Source organism: Dasypus novemcinctus, chromosome 8, assembly GCF_030445035.2.
Source record: "Dasypus novemcinctus isolate mDasNov1 chromosome 8, mDasNov1.1.hap2, whole genome shotgun sequence".
NCBI classification, from domain to species: Eukaryota; Metazoa; Chordata; class Mammalia; order Cingulata; family Dasypodidae; genus Dasypus; species Dasypus novemcinctus.
In genome coordinates this window covers 4,715,558-4,735,241 of record NC_080680.1, presented here as the reverse complement: position 1 = coordinate 4,735,241, position 19,684 = coordinate 4,715,558, and the positions used below count along the sequence as shown (strand labels likewise).

At 37.7% G+C, this 19,684-nt stretch overlaps 1 pseudogene; it reads right to left on the bottom strand.

The window, feature by feature from the left end:
• The window catches only part of LOC101445115 (contactin-associated protein-like 3), a 116,603-nt pseudogene that overhangs the window by 1,473 nt on the left and 95,446 nt on the right, over nt 1-19,684 (bottom strand).

The following is a 19,684-nucleotide window of genomic DNA, read 5'->3' as shown; positions in this document are numbered from 1 at the left end:
TAATTGAACTTCTCTCTAATTCCACAACATTTTTGGCAACCCAGATGGGACAACAAATGAAGGCCAGAGATGGTAGCATTTTGCTGCCCGTTCCAAATCCCTGAGGAAGCCGGGAGGACTCAGGTGAACCCCAAATCTGGGTGCCCCTGGATTAAATTTAATCCAGAAAAGATGTGGGCTCCACCAGAATCTTCCCGACAAAAATCGAGGGCAATGGAAGGTCTGAAGAGAAAGATTCTGGGAACGAAAAAGAACTCCGAACATGGAAGAAGGTAAGACTCCCCGGGTGAGCATAGTCGGGAAGGCCCTAGCTTTAATTGCTAGGAAGGGGAGGCTGATCACCTCCCGAGAGAACCCTAGTAGCCCCAGAAGGCTGGGGGGAAGCCGTTCTCTCTAGGCTTGGGAAAAGGAGGAAAACCGGGGAAAAGCCCTGGTGTTTTGAGTTTGTCTAACTGCATGTTAGAATCTGGTACTAGTCTTATATCCACTAAAGGAGTGGAGTCTCGATTTTAATAGGAAGGGCTATTTATAAGTTCAAGTCCTAATGTCCTGGAAATTGGTCTAGATTAAGGAAAACAAAACTTGGTTACAGGAAAATGGATCGGCTTTTCTGGTAGAGCTTGGTCTGGGTGTAAAGTTTAAACAGTAGAAAAGTCTAGCTGAAATCTTTTGTTATGGTGCTAATTTGTGAATGAATTCGCTTTATACCAAATGTTAAGTGTTCTGAGGTTTGTGATGGCTGTGGGGGCAGCCATGGTGAAAATAAATATATAAACTTGTGAGTCAGATTAGTGACCTTTGTGCTTCTGTCTGTGTCAGCTCAATGCTAGTGTTAGAGTTGTGTCCTTATGTAAAGTAGAATTACAGCTGAGCTGGAGCCCTCCCTTGCCATTGGCAAGGGGGTGAAATGATTCTGGGGCAAAAGCTGAGGAGTCTGGATGTTTGCGGAGTCTAGATGTTTGTGCATGCTCTGCTGTCTTGTCTCTGGTCTGGCCCTTTGCCGGGGCTTGGAGGCCATCTGTGTCTGTGCCACGCACCCAAGTTTGTTGGGGATGTCCCAGTCAGGGTGGCTGGGTCCCTAAGAGAGTTGCCAAATTTGAGTAGGTTCTGTCTGCCCATTTTAGCTGAAAGCTGGAAAGGGGAGAGCGGCTTGCCCCTTTCCAGTGAGTCCACCCTTCTATTCATAAGCCACATTCCTGTTGGTTGTGCACCCTACTGCCTGGAAGGGGGGGAAGTGAAGGGGGTGGAAAGCAGAATCAGAATAAATGCAGTAAAGTTCCCTCCTTAGGGTGTCAAAGCCAAAATACCTTTGCATTCTTCCCAGGTTCTTAGAAGGTATTGTAGTAACTTTAAGTAAGAGAATGTGTTCTGTGAAGGTAAAATTTGTCTTAAAAGTATAAATAATATTAAAAGTTTTACAAAGCATTGTTTAAATTAAGGTATTTAAATGGCTAATTGCAGAAGGTCATTATTTAACAAAAACTGAATTAATAATAATAATAATAAAAGGCAATTTTATAACAAACTTATTCGGCAGCCAGTCTCCCCTGCCAACTTGCTTCCAAAAAAACTGTTTCTGGTATTACATGCTACTAAGTATTTAAAGTGAAAAAAAAGTTCATTATTTTAACAAACTTGTTTAGTATTAATGGCAATTATATGTTGTAAGAAGTTTGCCTGGTAACTTAGTATGTGGGATATATGGAGTGTGTTTTTATTGTTAAGGAAACAGAAGATGATTTTGTCCTAAGATAAAATGATTGATTATTGGAAAGAGTAGAGTGTGGGACAGAACCTGAATGAATACTGAAAGTGTAGACGGTTTGTGGAAGGAAAATTTTTATGATTAAAATTGAGTAAGATCAATATACAAAGAAAATCTTTTATCAATAGCTTCTTGTGCTTTAACCTCATCATTTCCTCAGTGTTTGAAGAAGAGTCTTACCTCTTTTAAAAGAACATTTTATGTTCTAGAAATCAAATCCTGAAAAGTAGCCTTTTATTTCAAACTAACTGCAAGAGATTTATTCTTTTACTTTAAAGGAAAAATTAAAGTAATGGTTAAGTTCATTTAATATGTTATAAGTCGAATGAAAGGTATTTAAAGATGTTATAAAATTAATAGGTTTTTAAAAAAATTAATAAAAACTGTAACTAAGAGTTAAAATCATTTATAAATGCATTTATATTATAAAACAGTGGAAAGACAATAACTGAGATTATAGCTGGGCGAATTTAGCCTGAAACTATTATTTAAGTGTAAATTCTAAACTAACCTTTCCTTTGTTTATGGTTACTTCAAGCCTAACCTCACCCTTTGCCTTTGCCTATGGTTATTTCATAATTGAGAAGAGCTGGGACATCACTGTCTCCTCTCCTGGTATTAGTAACCCTTTCTCTCATGAATTCAAGTGTAAACTAAATAAATGACTGCCTGATGGAATAAGGTTAAATGACCACTGGAGTTTTATTATCTCCAAAATCAAAAAGGGGGGTGGAAGGGGAGAAGTCTCCTGCCTTGACAGTCAGTGTTCCTAAGAGTGGCAATTCATGAGAGAAAGCAGTCTGTCTCCCTGAGGCTTCAAATAGCCTCAGTAAATATATATAAAATTAATCTTGTTGCTTATCCAAAATTCTGCTAATTTCAAAGTAAAATATAAAGTTCTAAAACAAAATGGTGCTAAAGCATTAAGAACATTTTGGTTATTACAATCCATTAAGTAAGAAAGAAAATTCTTGTAGTAAACTGCATGGTCATAGTGCAAATTAAGAAGAGTTTCAAAAGTCTTTGAAATGTTTTGCAGTCACACTTGTTTTGTAAGAATTAGAAGTTTAAAGTAACTAAAGTCATGTTGTTGTGTCAAACTATTCATGTCTGCCTATTTGCTCAAATTGTTGAGGTTAAATATGCAGTTATAAGTAATATATATTTCAGGACCCCAAATTAAGCTAAACAGTATATAAAATAATGCAAATTATAAATAATATCAATGAGTTTTGTTTCTGTGTCTAACTCTTTGTGTCTGCCCATTTGCTCAGTGTATGTCTTCATACATCAAGATAATAATATCAAATTAACAAATGAAAATTCTTAAGAGAGCTCTATTCAAATTGTTAATTGAATATGCAGTTATACATGTAAATAAATATTCTTAAAGCCCAAATTAAACTAAGCAGGATGAAAAAGTCATAGAAATCTGATTATAGAAACAATTGGGAAAGGGTCTCCTCTTTGCAAGAGCTTTAAAGGCAAGACTAGGTGTAGCAGATCAAATCTATCTACTAGGCTAGGGAATTAAAAATCAGTTTGCCTGGTAATTTCCCAGTTTAAACCTTTTGTCAGCCATAAAATGCAAAAAAACAAAGATTAGGTTAATTTTCACATAAGAAAATGTTGATGTAACCTGGCGGCCTGCTGCCTCAGTCTCCCACTCCCAGGTTGGACAGCAGTGGAGGAGACCAGTTTAAGCCAGTCCTATAGACAGTGGAAGGATGCCCAAGAAGGAGCTAAGTCGGTGCCATTTCAGCACTAAATTCTATTCCTTATTTGACAAAGGGGGGAGCAGGTAAAAACTAAAATGGTTGGAATGTGATAGAGGAAGCAGTTAAATCAAACTTTTGTGTGGGAAAGTTAAATCTCAGATAAGCTGTAACTTTGGAAGTATCCAATCTATGGAAAAACAGAAGAAGAGCTTGCATGCTAGGCTTAGGAGTATAAATTGTGTCATTTTTCTTTGTTCATGGCACCAGCCATATCTGGCTCTGCACCCCTTCTTGCAAGATTAAGAATAAATTATTTTCTTCTCCACAATCTGGTAAGCCTTATTTTCTTCCAGAAGATTTCTTTCCAACAAAATAAAGGTAATTAGTGGCTCTATTAACAAATTTCAGTAAGTAAAGGAAAGTCCATGAAAACTATGGAGAGATCTTTCCTGGGTTATGATTTAAAAAAATTAAGTAATTGTGTAATGTGTTTTAAAACCTAGTAGTCAGTATGCTTTTAAATTAATAATTTTCATAACTTAAAGAAAAGAAGTTTTTAGCTTCCTGTAAGAAAAAAAGAGAACATTCCTTGCATAAACTATTATGGTTTCAATTTTATTTAACTTGAGTGTAATCTCCCATAGTTAATTTATAAACTAAATTAACATTATGTACGAAATCTTTAAAGTAATGAAAATTGTAAGTTCACATTAGTGAAATTAGGCTAAAAAAAAAAAGAGAGATTGTAGATATGCTCTCTTAAATAAAGAGTAAATTTCTTTAGTAATTGTAATTTAATAAGTTTATTTAAACATGAAGTGTCTAGTCAACGTGGCTATAGTCAATTATAAGGAGTTTGTAAAACATCTGCCAAACTGAAAATGTTCAAATAGTTCTAATTCTAGAGAAGTCATTGTTAACTAAAACTTAGATTAGTATTGGTAGCAGAAATAACTTTGGTAGCAGAAATAACTTAATGATAATAAAACCTGTCTGAAGGCCACCGCAAAGTACATATTTAAGTAAATGGTAATAAAAAGTTATCTTGATTATATTAGAAGTCTTCTGTTTTCATTTTAACAATGAAAAATATTTTTTCCTCTATTACTAAAGTAAAGTACCTACTGTTATCTTCATAGTAAAATTGTGTAAGTAAACAGTCATTTGATATATGTGTTGCATTAAGTTGTTTAAAATATATATAAAAACAAAGAATAAACTTTAACATTGTCAAACTCTTGTGCATTCAAACCAAGCCTTGAATACATTACAGGTGGCCTCTCCATGTGAGTTATTGGCTAGGCTGGTCACTGACCCCTCAATTAAAATATGTGCTATATCAGTCTCTGGTTCTGCTCCTGAAGTCGATGGAAACTATATTGCAGTTTCAAGCTCCTGCAGCAGCCAATAATGACTCAGTACAGCCAAGTGTACAATGGATATCGCCTCCAGACTGGCACTGTTCCATAGTGCCAGAGAGCACTATGCACCAGGCTAGTGAAATACTGGAAAATCTCTCTAAGATAAAAGATGCTGCAACTTGCTCACTGCGTTAAAGAACATGCTAAGTGGAGCCATGATACCAGGATACTGTAAGTGAACTTAAACACAATTGGCATTATGGCCTGCTCTCATGGAGAGATAACATATAAGGTATTACAAACCTGAAACTCAAAACTAATAATTGCAAGTCTGAATCCTTATGCATTAAGTAATACATTAGTTAATATTAAGTGCTGTACTTTTATCCTGTACTAAATATATGCCTAATAATTGTAATGTTATCTTTTCTATTTTAGATCAAGTGCAGAAGTATATTAGACATGTTAAATTACTGGTAAAATCATTTTCTAACCAGTTAATAACATGTCTATAAAATAAAGTGGCAGTCTCAGCCAGTCTCAGTCAACTTCTATATTCTGCTCTACTCTGCTGTGTAGCAAAAGTGAGGCTTGCTTGCTGATGGTGAGTCACCTATTGAACAAGTCAAAATTGCTAGAAATTGTACAATGAAAACCAAAGTGTAAAAATCTTTATTCTGTAGTTCTGATCACTCCCACAGGTGAAAACTAAGAGTATTTCCAAATTAGTGTTCTAATCCTGAGTGAAGCCAGTTGCCCAAGGAGTGCCAGTTCACCAGGAGCATCTGACAGAGTGAATGAGTGTCAATCATTAAACGGCTTGGAATAATATTGGAATGTGTCTTCAGACAAAGCTAAGTGTCTGTTGCAATTTCTCTCTAAAGATGGATAACTTAAAAAAGAATATATATGCTGTTCCCACCAGCTTTTAAGAAGGAGTGCCATCTTTATAGGCACCTAACCTTGTCTACCTCTGTAATCCAATGTGTCCTCTTTTAAAAATGGGTATTCCAAATTTTTAATTAAGTTTGTTTCTTTCAGAGTGAACATCTTATTAACCATATGAAAACTTCATCCAACTTCGTACAGAATGCCAGATCCATCTTCCTCCAGTTAAAATAAATTAATAAGAGTTTTACACCTTATTAGGCAATGACTACAGCCCATGGCCAGCAAGAAGCAGTTACAGAAAAGAAATATTCTCCCTTCAGCACCCCTTTTAAATTAAAGGTGTAAACTCTTTAAGAGTAAAATAAAAGTAATAGATGAATCTGGAACCTGATTAGAAATCCATGTGAGTGCCAGTGGCAGCAGAATAACTGCAAGAGGCCCCTGCCCAAGATTCTGCTGTCCAGAATGAAAAGTTCTAAACTTCTAAAAACAGTCCTAGATGCTGTACTAAAGACTGATAAATAATTAATCAAAACAACAAACAGCCATCCACCTCATAGCTCCAACAATAATTATGCCAAAGCTTAGCAAGTTAAACTTTGGCAAAAGGGGGGGAATGATGTGGGCTATGGGTGGAAGGCTCTTTGTCTCTTCAGAGATAACCTAAGCTGAAGGCTGTGGGTGTGGAACAGTAAGAGGCTGCAGTCCTGCCCTTAGGGACAATAGCCACAGGCTCCAGTCCCAGGAAACAGTTTAACAATGCAAGGGCTATAAACTTTAAGTATTTAGGGGAAATGCAAAAAGTAAATATGCTAAAAGCTTATCTAGAATGTCTGGAGTCCATGCTAAAAGTTTACCTAAGATGTGGAAGATATATATGCTAATTGAAGCCTATTGAGAACTGAACAAAGCGACCATTTGGCCTTTCCTCGTGGTATAAAAGACATTTGAAAATCTTGTTCGGGGCTCGGGATTCAAACAGAAAGCTCCCGAGTCTGGCCGGCCGTCAATAAACCATTTTTCCTTCTCAAAATCATTCCTGAGTCCTGGCCTCTCTATACTCAAATAATTGAACTTCTCTCTAATTCCACAACAACCTAACTTTCCCAATGTGAGGGATTTCAGGACTTTGAACTGGGTCCCCGAGCACAGGCTGACGTGTCTCCTTGAACTCTGGCGAAATAATACATGTTCCATGAGAAGGAGACATCCAAAGAGAGCACTATGTGGATGAGAAGAGCCCAGGAAGCAAGGGGGACCAAGGAAAATGACCATGGAAACCTCTCATAAATGTTACCGCAAAGGTTAAAGAGAGCAATTTCAAACAATGAATCATTTGGAAGGGGAATCTCATTGTATAAACAATTTTTATAATGCCATCTATCAGCCCCCTTCCTTGCTTTATTTTTCTTTAGAATGTAAGAATCTGTGATTGGTAGAATCCACACACACGCACTAATGCAATCAGCAATTTTAAACTTAAAAGCTTTTATTTATCTCAAGAGAAACCTTGAAACTTGAAGCCAAGAAATGTAATTCAATGTACAGATTTAAGTATAGTATTTTCCTTCCAGAATCAGTGAGAATGTGTAATTTAATTACTTTGCTCTGACTCAGGTCTGTTTTCTTATTCCTATTTTAAAGAAAATATTGCATGTTTTTATAATCTTGCTTTAAATTGCTGTAGTATCTGTTCTTCTATAATCAGATGAGAAAAGTTTCCCACTAAAATATCAATTAATGGATTCTACCAATAGTCACCATGATAAACTAGACAATTCCCTACCAAGTAAAATAAAACAGATAAGGACACCATGACATTTCAAATGGTCAATTATTAATAATAAATTTGACAGAATTACATTGCTTAACAAAACAAAAAAAAATTAAAGCAGCATGAACAACCAGCCCCTCAGTGAATAGATTGCTCTTTTATTAATGTTTATTTACACATTTTTGCATTGTGATTCATTTTCAGAATCATAGTTTTAGTTATTCTGGGTTCGAGTTTGCTGCCTTACCTTACAGAAACCACTCCTTCTCTGTCAATCTTCATATGGTGAAGTTTCCCATCAGCCACGTTTTTAAAATCGAAGTTAAAAACGTCTGAATCTTGATGTTTGTCTAGCTTGTATCTAAATCTCCAAACTTCCTAAAGAGGAAAATAAATGACATTTTAAATTAAAATTGTATCTTATAAAGCTTTCTATCCAGATTATAGAGCACTTTTATTTTATAAAGCTTTCCATCTAGATTATAGAGCACAATTTTGAATCTACTTAGCATAGATTTGGATGGATACAACAGTTATCTTTCCTGGAGTAGTGATTACTTAAGTGCAATTCCAGTGTCAAATTCTGAGTCCAATTATACCCTTTTAAAGTCAAGACCAAAGCTGTTGATAATAAGCAGTCTCCCAAATCTTTTCTTAAATGAAAAGGTTTAAATTACACATAAGGAAAACTCTGAACTAGTCTCTAAATTAATTATGACTATTGTATTTATTTTATGAAATGATGAAACATCATGCAATATTGTAATGGCTTTCAGTTTCCATAGTTACAACTTCTTTTAATGAGACTTATATGATGTTGACATGTGCATAAATTTTTTTAAAACCAGATTTAAAAAAAGAATAGTCTTCTACCATAACCAAGAAAGAGGGAAGAAATGGACTTCTTTCAGGAGACAAGGTTTCTATAGAGATCCTGTTAGTCAGCGATTTTTGCAGGTTTATCTAGAAATGAATTTTTCGTCCTGACTCACTATGCAACAAAGTTTAGCATTGTCTGGTGCTTCAATGCTGAAAGCCTTCGAATGCCCTGTTGCCCCTGATGGGTAACTGTCTCTTCACTTTTCTTCTCATGTAGACATGCTATAACTGACTTCTCAATCACTGATGAGATAAAGAACAATTGTATGTATTTTGAGACCTTGTCTTCTATAAAGTTTATATTGTCTTTTATATAATTTCACATCCACGGTAATGCTCCTCTGCTTTGCATAGAAATAGTAGGGGATATTTTCCATATAAAAACTAGATATTTTATTATAAAGTGAGCTGCAAATTTTCATCTGCAATACTAAAGACCTTCTGGCAATAATAAGAAGTACAGTGTCATATTAAATCTTTAAGATTATCAAACTTGTAATGGAAGAAAAATCATCATACTATCATCTTGAAATGCTAGCTTTTATGATAAACAGTATGGTTAGGACTGAAAAATCAAAGAACAAACATCCTGACCATTGGGAGTGCTAAGATTTCTTTCCTTATTTGTAATTTGAAATTTGGAGAGGTCCATGTCATTATAGCTCTTTTTCTCATTCATTTTTTCCCCTCACATAAAAGATATTCCCCGTTTTTGGCAAGGACAGTTGAAAGGTATTCCTCACAGAAGGAGCTCACGTGAAGTAACAGGCTTGGAGTGGGCACGGTTCTGAAGCTCCGTGTGACTTTTTCCCTCGTCAGAGCAACCTCCCCATGAGCTCAAGCAGTGAAGGAGCTGGGGTGTTCACTTACGGTGTAACATTCTTGAAAACCGTAAATCACAGAGGAGCCGGTTTCAAAATATGCAGAAATCTCTGGAATGGCATGTGAACTTTCATGTTAGTAAAACGCAAAGACAAGGATCTTGTTTTCATATATTTAAAGAATGAGTCCAGTCTTTAAATATCCTGGGAGATAAAATAATTAGTGAAGTTTGCTTGTTTGGCTTTGTTTTTTTACTTTTATTTATTTATTTTTACTTTTTCAATTTCAAGAAATAAGAATTAAGGTCATGTGATAACCCTATGTTTAATATTTTGAGAGAAATTGCCAAATTTTCCCAAAACCACTGCACTAGTTTTACATTCCCTAGCAATATATGAAGGATTCAGTTTCTTCACATACTTACCAACACTCTCTAGAGTAGCAATTTAATTCCTTTTATGATTTGTTCACTATGTTTTTTTAGTTATTTTCACAGTGGCTGCTATAGACTTAACACTACACATCTTATCAGGGTCTAATTCAGTTTTACACCATTATACTCAAGTGAGATATGGAAAAGTTACTCTTATAACAACTCTATTTCCTCCACCCCTTTTTGTGCTAATATGTTACATCTATACATGTCACAAACATAATAATATATTGTAATTATTATTCAAATAAATAATTTATTTAAAGAAGCTAAGAAAAGAAAGAAAAGCAAGGATATATTTATAGAGTATGTGTTGTAAACCCTCTTATTTATCATGTCTGCTTCTTTTCATTTATTTCTGTGGATTTCTGTTACCATCTGTTGTCATTTTGTTCTACAGTACAGCTTTTTCCCCCTAGCCTACTTTGTGCTGTTTTTTTTCCAACTGTATTACATTTCTCTATGTTGTAGACCCAACAATACATTTTTATACACATTGCACTAAAGAATTCCTTTTTAAATCAGTTAAGAGAAAAGGGAATGAATATGCAATTATATTGTGTTTTGTAATTACTACAAAATTACTTTTATCAGTGACCTTTGTTCCTTTGTTTTATATTTGTATTTGAATTATTGTCTTGGGTCACTTGCTCTCATATAAAAGAATTACTTTAGTATTTTGTGTAAGGCAGGTCTGCTAGGAACCAATTATCTTAGTTTTTATTTATTTGGAGATGTTTTTATTTTTTCTTCATTTTTCTGGATAGTTTTGCTGGGTATAATATTCTTGGATGACAGTTATTTTCTTTCAGCCCTTTGAATATGTCATCTCACTGCTTTCCGTCCTTCATTGTTTCTGATGAGAAGCCAACTGATAATCTTATTAGCACTCCTTTGTACATAACAAGACATTTTTCTCTTTCTTCTTCCAAGATTTTTCTTTGTCTTTCAACATTTTTCTTATGGGGCATCCAGGTATAAATCTCTTTGACTTTATCCTACTTGGATTTTGTTGATCTTCTCGCATGTGTAGATTAATGTGGGAACTTTTCAACTCTTATTATTTCAAATATTCTTTCTGCTCCTTTCTCTCTCACCTCTCCTTCTGATACTCCCATTACATGTGTGTTGGTACATTTAATGGTGCCCCACATTTCTTGGAGGCTCTGTTCATTTTTATTTACCATTTTTTCTCTCTTTTCCTCAGATTGAATAATCTCTATTGATCTTTCTTTAAGGTCACTGGTTCTTTCTTCTGCTAGCTTAAACCTACTGTTGAGCCTCTATTCTGAATTATTCATTTTCATTATTATACTTCTCAATGCCAGAATTTTAATTTGGTTCTTTAATTAATTTTTATGTCTATTAATATTCTCTATTTGGTAAGACAATGTCATCATACCTTCCTTTACTGCTGTATGTATAGTTGCTTTCAGACTTTGAACATATTTATAACAGGTTCTTTGAAATCTTTGTCTGCTAAATCTAACATCTGGACCCTCTCAGTTTCTGTTGCCTATGCTTTTCTCTTCGTGTGCATCATACTTTCTTATTTCTTTGCATGTTTCATATATATTTTTTAAAGATTTATTTTTTATTTATTTCTCTCCCCTTCCCACCTCCCCCAGTTGTCTGCTCTCTGTGTCCATTTGCTGTGTGTGCTTCTGTGTCCACTTGGATTCTTGTCAGCAGCACCCAGAATCTGTGTCTCTTTTTGTTGCATCATCTTGCTGTGTCAGCTCTCCATGAGTGTGGTGCCACTCCTGGAAAGGCTGCACTTTCTTCATGCTGGGCAGCTCTCCTTACAGGGTGCACTCCGTGTGTGTGGGGCTCCCCTACATGGGGGACATCCCTGCATGGCAGGGCACTCCTTGTGTGATCAGTACTGTGCATGGGCCAGCTCATTACACGGGTCAGGAGGCCCTGGGTTTGACCCTTGGACCTCCCATGTGGTAGGCAGATGTCCTATCCATTGGGCCAAATCCTCTTCCCTGCATGTTTCATATTTTTATATTATAGTTCTCATTGTTGAAAATTGGACATATCAGATAATATATTACAACAGCTCAGGACATTGATTTCTCTCACCCCAGGACTCACTGTTGATGTTACTGTTTTATGTGTTTTGTGAGTTGGCTGGACTCTTTCAATGAAGTCTATTTCCCCTGAAGTGTGTCACTGTGTATTCTTGGGTATGCACACAGTTACTATGGTTTTAGCATGGCTCTCTTGACTGTGGAGTTCCCTTTTCTCTCAGTTCAGATGTCTCTGTCTTTGATATCAAACCCAGCAGTTTACCTCTATTCATTGTCAGTTTATCACTTTATTGTTTTTCAGAATATACTAGAGTTATATTTCTCCATAGTCAGATCCATTTAAATTCAGGCCCCTTTTCAGGGGTAGTCTTCAAAACCAGTCTGTGAAGTTTGTTCTGACTTCAGGAGAACTCTTTTCTGCTGTTTCTTTTACCTATTTAGTAGCTCTTTCTGTTAAACTTCTAGCTTATCTATGTATGGCTCCATGTCTTGATATCTTGGAGTTACCAGCCTTCTCTTAATTGCTTAGCACTAAAATGTCCATTGTTTTCAGCAGAACCCTTCCCTCTGGACTTGCCCATGCTCTGTTCCAAATAAAGTCAGTTCACTTGGGAAGATCTACAGAGCTCCCTGTTCTTATGTCCTGCCCTCCCCCTTGGCTAAAACTCTACCTCACCACTCTGGCTGAGAGAGTGGACTGCTTATAAGTAGAAAACTCAGTAGGGGTGGTATTCTCCTGGCTTGCCTCTAGTGGGGTGGAGATTGCTCTATAAGCTAGCTAGAACAAGGACATTCTATTTCTATTCCAGTTCTTGCCTGGAATAGAGCTTCTTCCACACAGCTCTTTTTTGTATAGAAAAGTTTGTTAGGGTGATCAAGTATAAAAATCTGCCCCCTTAGAATAAAAATGGTAGTGTGAGAAGCTCGGTGGACCTGTAGGATAGTCTACATAGTATCTTTTTCTCCTTGAACCCCTATCTCCATTCCCTCCTCAGAGAATTTTATTCTAAGTGGGCAGATTTTTATACTTGATCACCCTAACACACTTTCCTATACAAAAAAGAGCTGTGTGGAAGAAGCTTTGTTCCACGCAAGAACTGGAATAGAAATAGAATGTCCTTGTTCTAGCTAGCGGGAGCTAAGTGGGAGGCTGAGAAATGCTGGCAACCTGACCCTCTCAGAGAGAAACTGCAGTGCTGGACTGGGAACTGGGGGTCAGGAAGCTCCAACTTTTTGACAATACCTACACAAATTAGAGATTCTATCATGCTAAATGGGACAGAGTCCATGAGTGGGTTTCAGCTGAAATGTTTCAAGTTTTTGCTGTTCTTACCAATAAATTAGTAGAATTCTTGAATAAATTCTTCTCCATTTGAAGTATGCTTTTAAAAAACTGCTAGAGAATTTTAAAAAATTGTTGTTGCTTAATAATTTTCATGAGTTATGATTGTTTCACTTTGTAGAAGTTCTACGAGCTTCTTACACTACCATTCAAAAGTATCTCTCTAGGATCTTTTTTTTTTTTTTTCCTCCTCTTTTTAAAAGAAATCTACTGCTTTCCAGAGAGCATGAAGCAATTCTCCTATAGGAATTAGGAATAGGGAGATTTAAGGACCAACCTTCTTCCAATATCAGCAATCAGAAATTTTATTTTATGCCAGAGCTCGTTTCATATAATCATTATCCAAGTATTCTTCTAAGAACAGATAATTACACATCTTAGAACAAAATGTTTAAGTGGTTCTATGTTTTATATATCAATATTAAATATTTTCCTTCTAGTTAATGCTAGTTATTTGTTTAGTAATAGATTTCAATTAAAAATTTTTATTGCACTACTTCAAGCCATTGCCATAAATATCAAAGATATTTCAATGATCCTAAACTCAGGAATTGACCAAGGACAGATTGTTGACAATGAAGTTGTTTCAAAAGCATCAGCATTAAAAAGAAAATCAAGATCTTCTGAATAATGAAACCAGGGGGGATGGATATCCTTTTGAAAAGAAGTAACCATGGGCTTCTCAAAACTAGGCATGTCTACTTCTAAATTAAATACAGAATCTGGGACAGAAGCAATTCTGTTCTATAGCATATAATTGCATAGAGCCGTCGTATCCTGTCCTTATAACGTCAGAAGCGTTGCTCCCCTCAGGTCTCCACCTCCCCTGGCCCTTGCTCTGCCTGACCTTTCGAGCAGAACGGCCCGGCGAAGGCAGAGGCGCCGCAGTCACGCGACCCCCGGGCCTCTCCCCACATCTCCCCCCGTTGCGACACAAGTGTCCGTAGCTGCTGCAGCGCCCCGGGCACCCGGCTCCACGCCCGGCGCCTTCGTGGGCGCTCTTCCAGGTCCAGCGTCACCCCGTTCAGCTGCAGGGAGCGAGGGCACCCCAGGAAGCCTCTCGGGCGCGTGGCCGTGCCCCCTGCAAGGGAACGGGCCCGGGAGACGCGGTGCTTGGCCTCTCCTGCAGGAGTTTATGTCTTATAGACACATAGTGGACATACAGAGGCCTTATAGAGAATGGTGAAAACTGTGATTCGTCAAAAGGTTTTGAACATACATCCTTTTGCATATATGTAAATATGCAAAAATTTGAATGACATGGGATAAAATAAATTTTTAAACGTTGTTGGGTTTGGCAAATATTTTTTCAGCTTCAGTTTAGAAAGATATTTACTTTAGTTCCTCAAACAAGAACAAAATAAAGACTCACCAACATTACTATAGCTTTTGTTTATGAACAATGACACACATTATCATGATTATGTATACATTTTCAAAAATTTTATAATAATATATGTAAATAAATTTATTTGGAAGAACTCTCCATAATAAAGTATGAAAAGGGATTAAGGAGTGAGCAAGGAAAGGAAAGCTGGAAGGAAAATATTACCCAAAGTCTGCCTTTTGTCCATCCACTGCTCTCTGAGGACATGGTGGTACAGCATTAAGTGAGTAATAGATATGTATATATTTAATCATGTGAAAGTGGAACCAGAATGCCAAAGAACTGTTTAGAGAGCCTGTAACACTTGTGTAGAGCCAATAAGGCAATAGTCCTCAATGTTAAGATCACAGGAATTATCTGGAAAGCTTTTGAAAAGAGCAGATTCTTGGGTCTGTACCCAGAGATTCTGATTTAGTGGGACTGGGATGACTCCCCAAATCTGAATTTTAAGCCAACATCATGGTGATTCTGAAGCCAGTGATTCATCCACCACAATTTTATAAACTTGAGCTTAGTGTGAATGCTAATTTGGGTTTATTTTTACACCATTTTTTTTTTTTAGGAATTCCATTAACTTATTTCCAGGATTGAAAACGAGAAAAAAATTTTCCTTAATTTTAACCCACTGTGTGTTTCTCCTTTCAGGCAGTTTGACGGTTGCAGGTGTTTGAAGAGGCGTCACGTAAGCCTAATGTAGGGAACCATCCACGTTTAACGCTGTTTATGGAGCCACGGTATCGACATCCCGCCCCACACAGAGCTCCCCCCACACGCGCAGACTTCCACGCACTTGAACTCATTCCTTAGCATCTAGTGATCAGAAGGTGTAGGTATCCTCCTCCAAACAGGCGATGAGATAATTTGTGGTTTAGCTGAGTTTCTAATTTAACTGTGCCGTTATTTTCTTTAAAATGTATGAGGCATGGGTAATCAAGAGCTACTTCCTTAATCTGCTTGCTTCCTAAATTAGAAGACAGAATCGTTTGAAAAGCAATATAGCAAACTACATTTTTCCCCTTGGGAAAGATAAACAACAGTGAGCAAACAATAAGTAAACAAACTAAAGGGAAGACTTCCATTACCCAGAGCCCTAAGCTGTAAATCCACTGACTGTAGAATAAAGGAGCAAGGCCGGCCTATAAACACAGAGCACATAGGAGAGAACCTGGGAGGGAGGCAGAACTGTGAGAAGCAAAGGCTGGCGCTTGTCAGGTCTGAATCTGAAGGGGCCCTGGAAGGCTTCTGCCCCAGTTATGAGATAGGTTCTCCACTCCACTGGAAGTGAAATGGAGGAAATGCAAAAAAATTATAAGTTTTCACACAGTATTGAAAAAATGTAGCTGTCACAAATGCCGATCACCTGAAATATGAGGCGTCCGGGTTTGGGGATCTTCTATGGTTGGTTTGGAGTCTGCTTACAGGGGGTCGCTCCTCCCCTGTCTGTAAACAGTAATACCTACAAATGAGATATGGAGGAGGAGGCACTCAGCAAGTTCCTTGATATTAGGGTGTCAGTAGTATTGATAGTTGTTGTTTGGCATTGCTAGAATGTCTGCTTCTACAGCTGTGGCTTCTCCGGCCCGTCTCTGCCCTTACAGCACAGTTCCTCGTGAACCCACAGCACTCACCAACGAAGAGCTGGCTGTTGAGCTGCAAGTGGACGTGCCAGTCAGGGGGGGGAGGCTGTGTCCTCTGGGGTTGCTGATCCACCTGCAGCGAGGCTTCTTTCACGTTCCTCTCTGCCCTCACGTGGTGCCAGCGATTGTCATTAAAGTGAGTGGGGGAAGCAGATGTGGCTCAAGTGATTGGGCTTCTGCCTACCATATGGGAGGACCCAGGTTCGATCCCTGGGGCCTCCTGGTGGGAAAAATATGCCTGCACAGTGAGCCAGTGCCCAGGCAGGTGAGTCATGCAGCAAGACAATGCCACAACACAAGAGAGATGAAGGGGAGAGTCAAAGAGTCATGGCGAGGCACAGCAGAAACCAGGAACTGAGGTGACACAGCTGACAGGGAACCTCTCGCCACATCAGAGGTCCCCAGGATCGAATCCTGGTGACTCCTAGAGGAAAAAGACAAGAAGAGAAAACAAAAAGAAATAGATACATATCACACAGGAAATGAACACAGACAGCAAAAAAAAAACAAAAAACCCATGACAAAGAGCAGGGTGGGGGAGAGGGGGAGGAGAAAAATAAAATAAAATAAAGGGAGTGGGCGACTGCACAGTGACCTCACAGGGCCCGTTCCCCACATCGAAGGAGAAGGTCACTTCCGCAGGAGCTGGAATTAGTAGAGATGACTGGTGTACAGGTTAGCTCGTGGGGGAGAGAAGGTATTCTTGACTAGAGATGAGAAAAAGCACCATGATAAGTTCACTATAAAAGGAAACAACACTGATGCAGAAAATCATTAGTCCGATTTGGGATAGCAGGACTAAGTTAACTTGTATCCTGGAGGGGAAAAACAAACAAACAAACTGACTTTAACATATTATTTATCTTTGGAGTTCACTATTCATCTTGCTAAGTCCTAAGCTGTGGTGCTATTTTCCCATAGAAAGAGCACTACAGAGTACTGGCTTTATATGTGTAGGTAATTTTATTTAAAGGTAGTTCAAAGCTTCATATAATTTTATTTTATTTTAATTTACTATTATAATTCTTTTTTCCTTTTTTTCATACAATTTTAAAAACACTAAACAGACATGTTGGCAGTAAGGAATTAAGCTTTGGGTACATGAAAAAAAAACAAATATGCCTGGTGAAATATTTTTGAAATTCAGTAAACAGTTATGTGATGAATTTGGTTTAAATCCTGATGGCAGGTAGCTCTAGCTAAGAGAAGGCACAACATTTTTCTGGGTCATCACAAGCTTCTAGCCTCATTGTCTTGCTTTCTCATTTTAGGCAAAATGATTACCTAAGATCATAGAATTTATTTATTTAATATAGAAATACAACTGATAAAGTGAGAATGACAATGCATTAAAGTTTTGTTTGGCTAAAAAGCTGACTGCTAAATAATGGACATTCTGTGGACTTCTCCAGAGTGGGTGACTCACCGAGCAGCTCCGGCCTGAAAAAGTCTGTGATGCCCAGGTTCTCGACAAATACCCCAGAGGAAGCTGTGGTCAAAAAAAAAAAAGCCACGTCGGCAACGAGAAAGCCATGACGGCAACATATTCTCCACGGAAAGCAGGAAAGAGAAGGTATGAAGTCTCTGTGTGGAAGGAAGCTGCATTCCAAAATGACTCTGTTTATAAGTAGAGAAACATATGAAAGGGGGAAAATCCTGAAACAAAAGTAAGAGCTAAATTTTATACTTATAGCATTGACAGCAAATACAAGCCCTCATTTTGTGGTTCTGAATATTCATATCATGTAGCCATGGCATCAATATCCAAATGGTGATGATTTTGAGAATTAAAATTCTATGTTAAGAGTAGGCTATGGAAGGCAGGCAAAAGAAGAGAGACCCAAGGCAGTCAAGAGATGACGGGGACTCCCACTAGCAGGTGGTGGTGGAGGTGGTTAGACATGGTGGGATTCTGAATCACTTTGAAATCAGACCAATTAAATTTACTGATGAATTGGATATGAAATGTGAAGGGAAGAGAGGGATTTGGATTGAGTCCAGGGTTTTGGACTAACTGGGATGGGGTAAGTTTTTGGATAAGCAGTTCCTACCTGTGACAGATGCCTCAAGACATGCTTTGATGTTCGATGTTTTTTTTGCCAGAGCGACCATTTTGAATATCTCACATCTTTACCACACCCTCAGCAATCCTGCTGGGAGGTGAAGGTGAATGAAATCATCCTGAGGAGTCTTGCAAATACATCCACATTTGAAGAGAAATGGTGGGCTGAGGTGAGTTGATTGAATGGAAAATAATCTAGAAAAAATACTCAAAAGTGCAGAGTCTCCATGTAACAGTGTTTGATGTCAGGTTCTCAAGAGAGGCAGGGCGAAAGGTCCACATTTCCAGGGGCTAATGCTTAACTCGGTGAAGAGCCTGAAGTCTAGGTCTATCTAGTAATAGAGTACGAGACACCCAAGGCTGTGGGATACTCGGTACAGAGCATTTTAAAAATTCTTGAAGAGAAAGCAGCACAGAGAATAGCCAATATACCCATCAAACCAGCAAAAGCTCCGCCTTACCATCTTGATCTCTAAAATTATGGGAAAATGACAGAACTACAGCTCTTAACCCTGCAATTAAGGCTCAGAAGGGAAGAGAAATCTGTGTCAGATATGAGGAGATAGATGTCGCATTATATATAAATGAATTAAGTATTTGAACAGAGCTGCCTACTACTAAGCAAAGCATGAAATGTAGTGGAGAAATTCGGATAGGCGCGGTTTCGAAGGCCAGGACACGAGAATACCGAGAAGGAAGTTGGTTTATTTCGACCGGCCAGACTCGGCGGACTCTTGTCCTAATAAAAACCGAGCCCTGAACAGCCTTTTCCAGACCCTTTTATACAGAGGATATAGGATTAGGAAGACTAACAGTGATGGTAAACAGACCTTTGGTTAGGTTCTTCAGATCTTAGTATCAGATAGGTTATTTCCTCCCGGTGAGTTACATATTCTCCACATCCAAGCCAGTTTGGATTAGCATATCTTCCACATCGTCTGGAGGCAGCCCTGAATACACACTCAGTCTCACATCCCTTCTGAACATTCAAAGACTGTAGGGCCTATTTTACTTATCTGGCCATCTTGGAGACTAGGTACTCTTGGAAATAATTTTTATTTAATGCACAGGCTACATCAAAACAAGATAAGAAGCATGGAAACTATGTATACATATTGCAAAGAAAAGGAAGGAAGTAAGGAAGGAGGGAGGGAAAGAAAGAAGATAGGAAGGAAGGGAGGGAGGAAGGGAGGAAGAAGTAGGGAGGGTTGGGGAGGAAAAGAAAAGAAAGAAACAAATAAGAGTATATGAGATAGAGAGAAGGAGGAAGAAAGGAAGGAAATAAAGATGGATCATAGCATACAAATGGCAAAGAACTGGCTCTGAAAGAATACAACCCAAGGGGGTGAAAATCCCTGTAAAGTCTTCACAATATGGGACTAATAAAAACAACAGTCCAGTAAAACAAGAGCAAAAATATTAGATAATTTTAAAAAGAGATAAAAAATGTATAGGAAAAATAAAATAAGTTGAGACCTAAACTTGATCATTCAAGAAATAATACATACATCAGAATACCAAAAAATGTCATTAACAAAGCTAAAACCATGTTATTTACATTAAAGATAATATTTAAA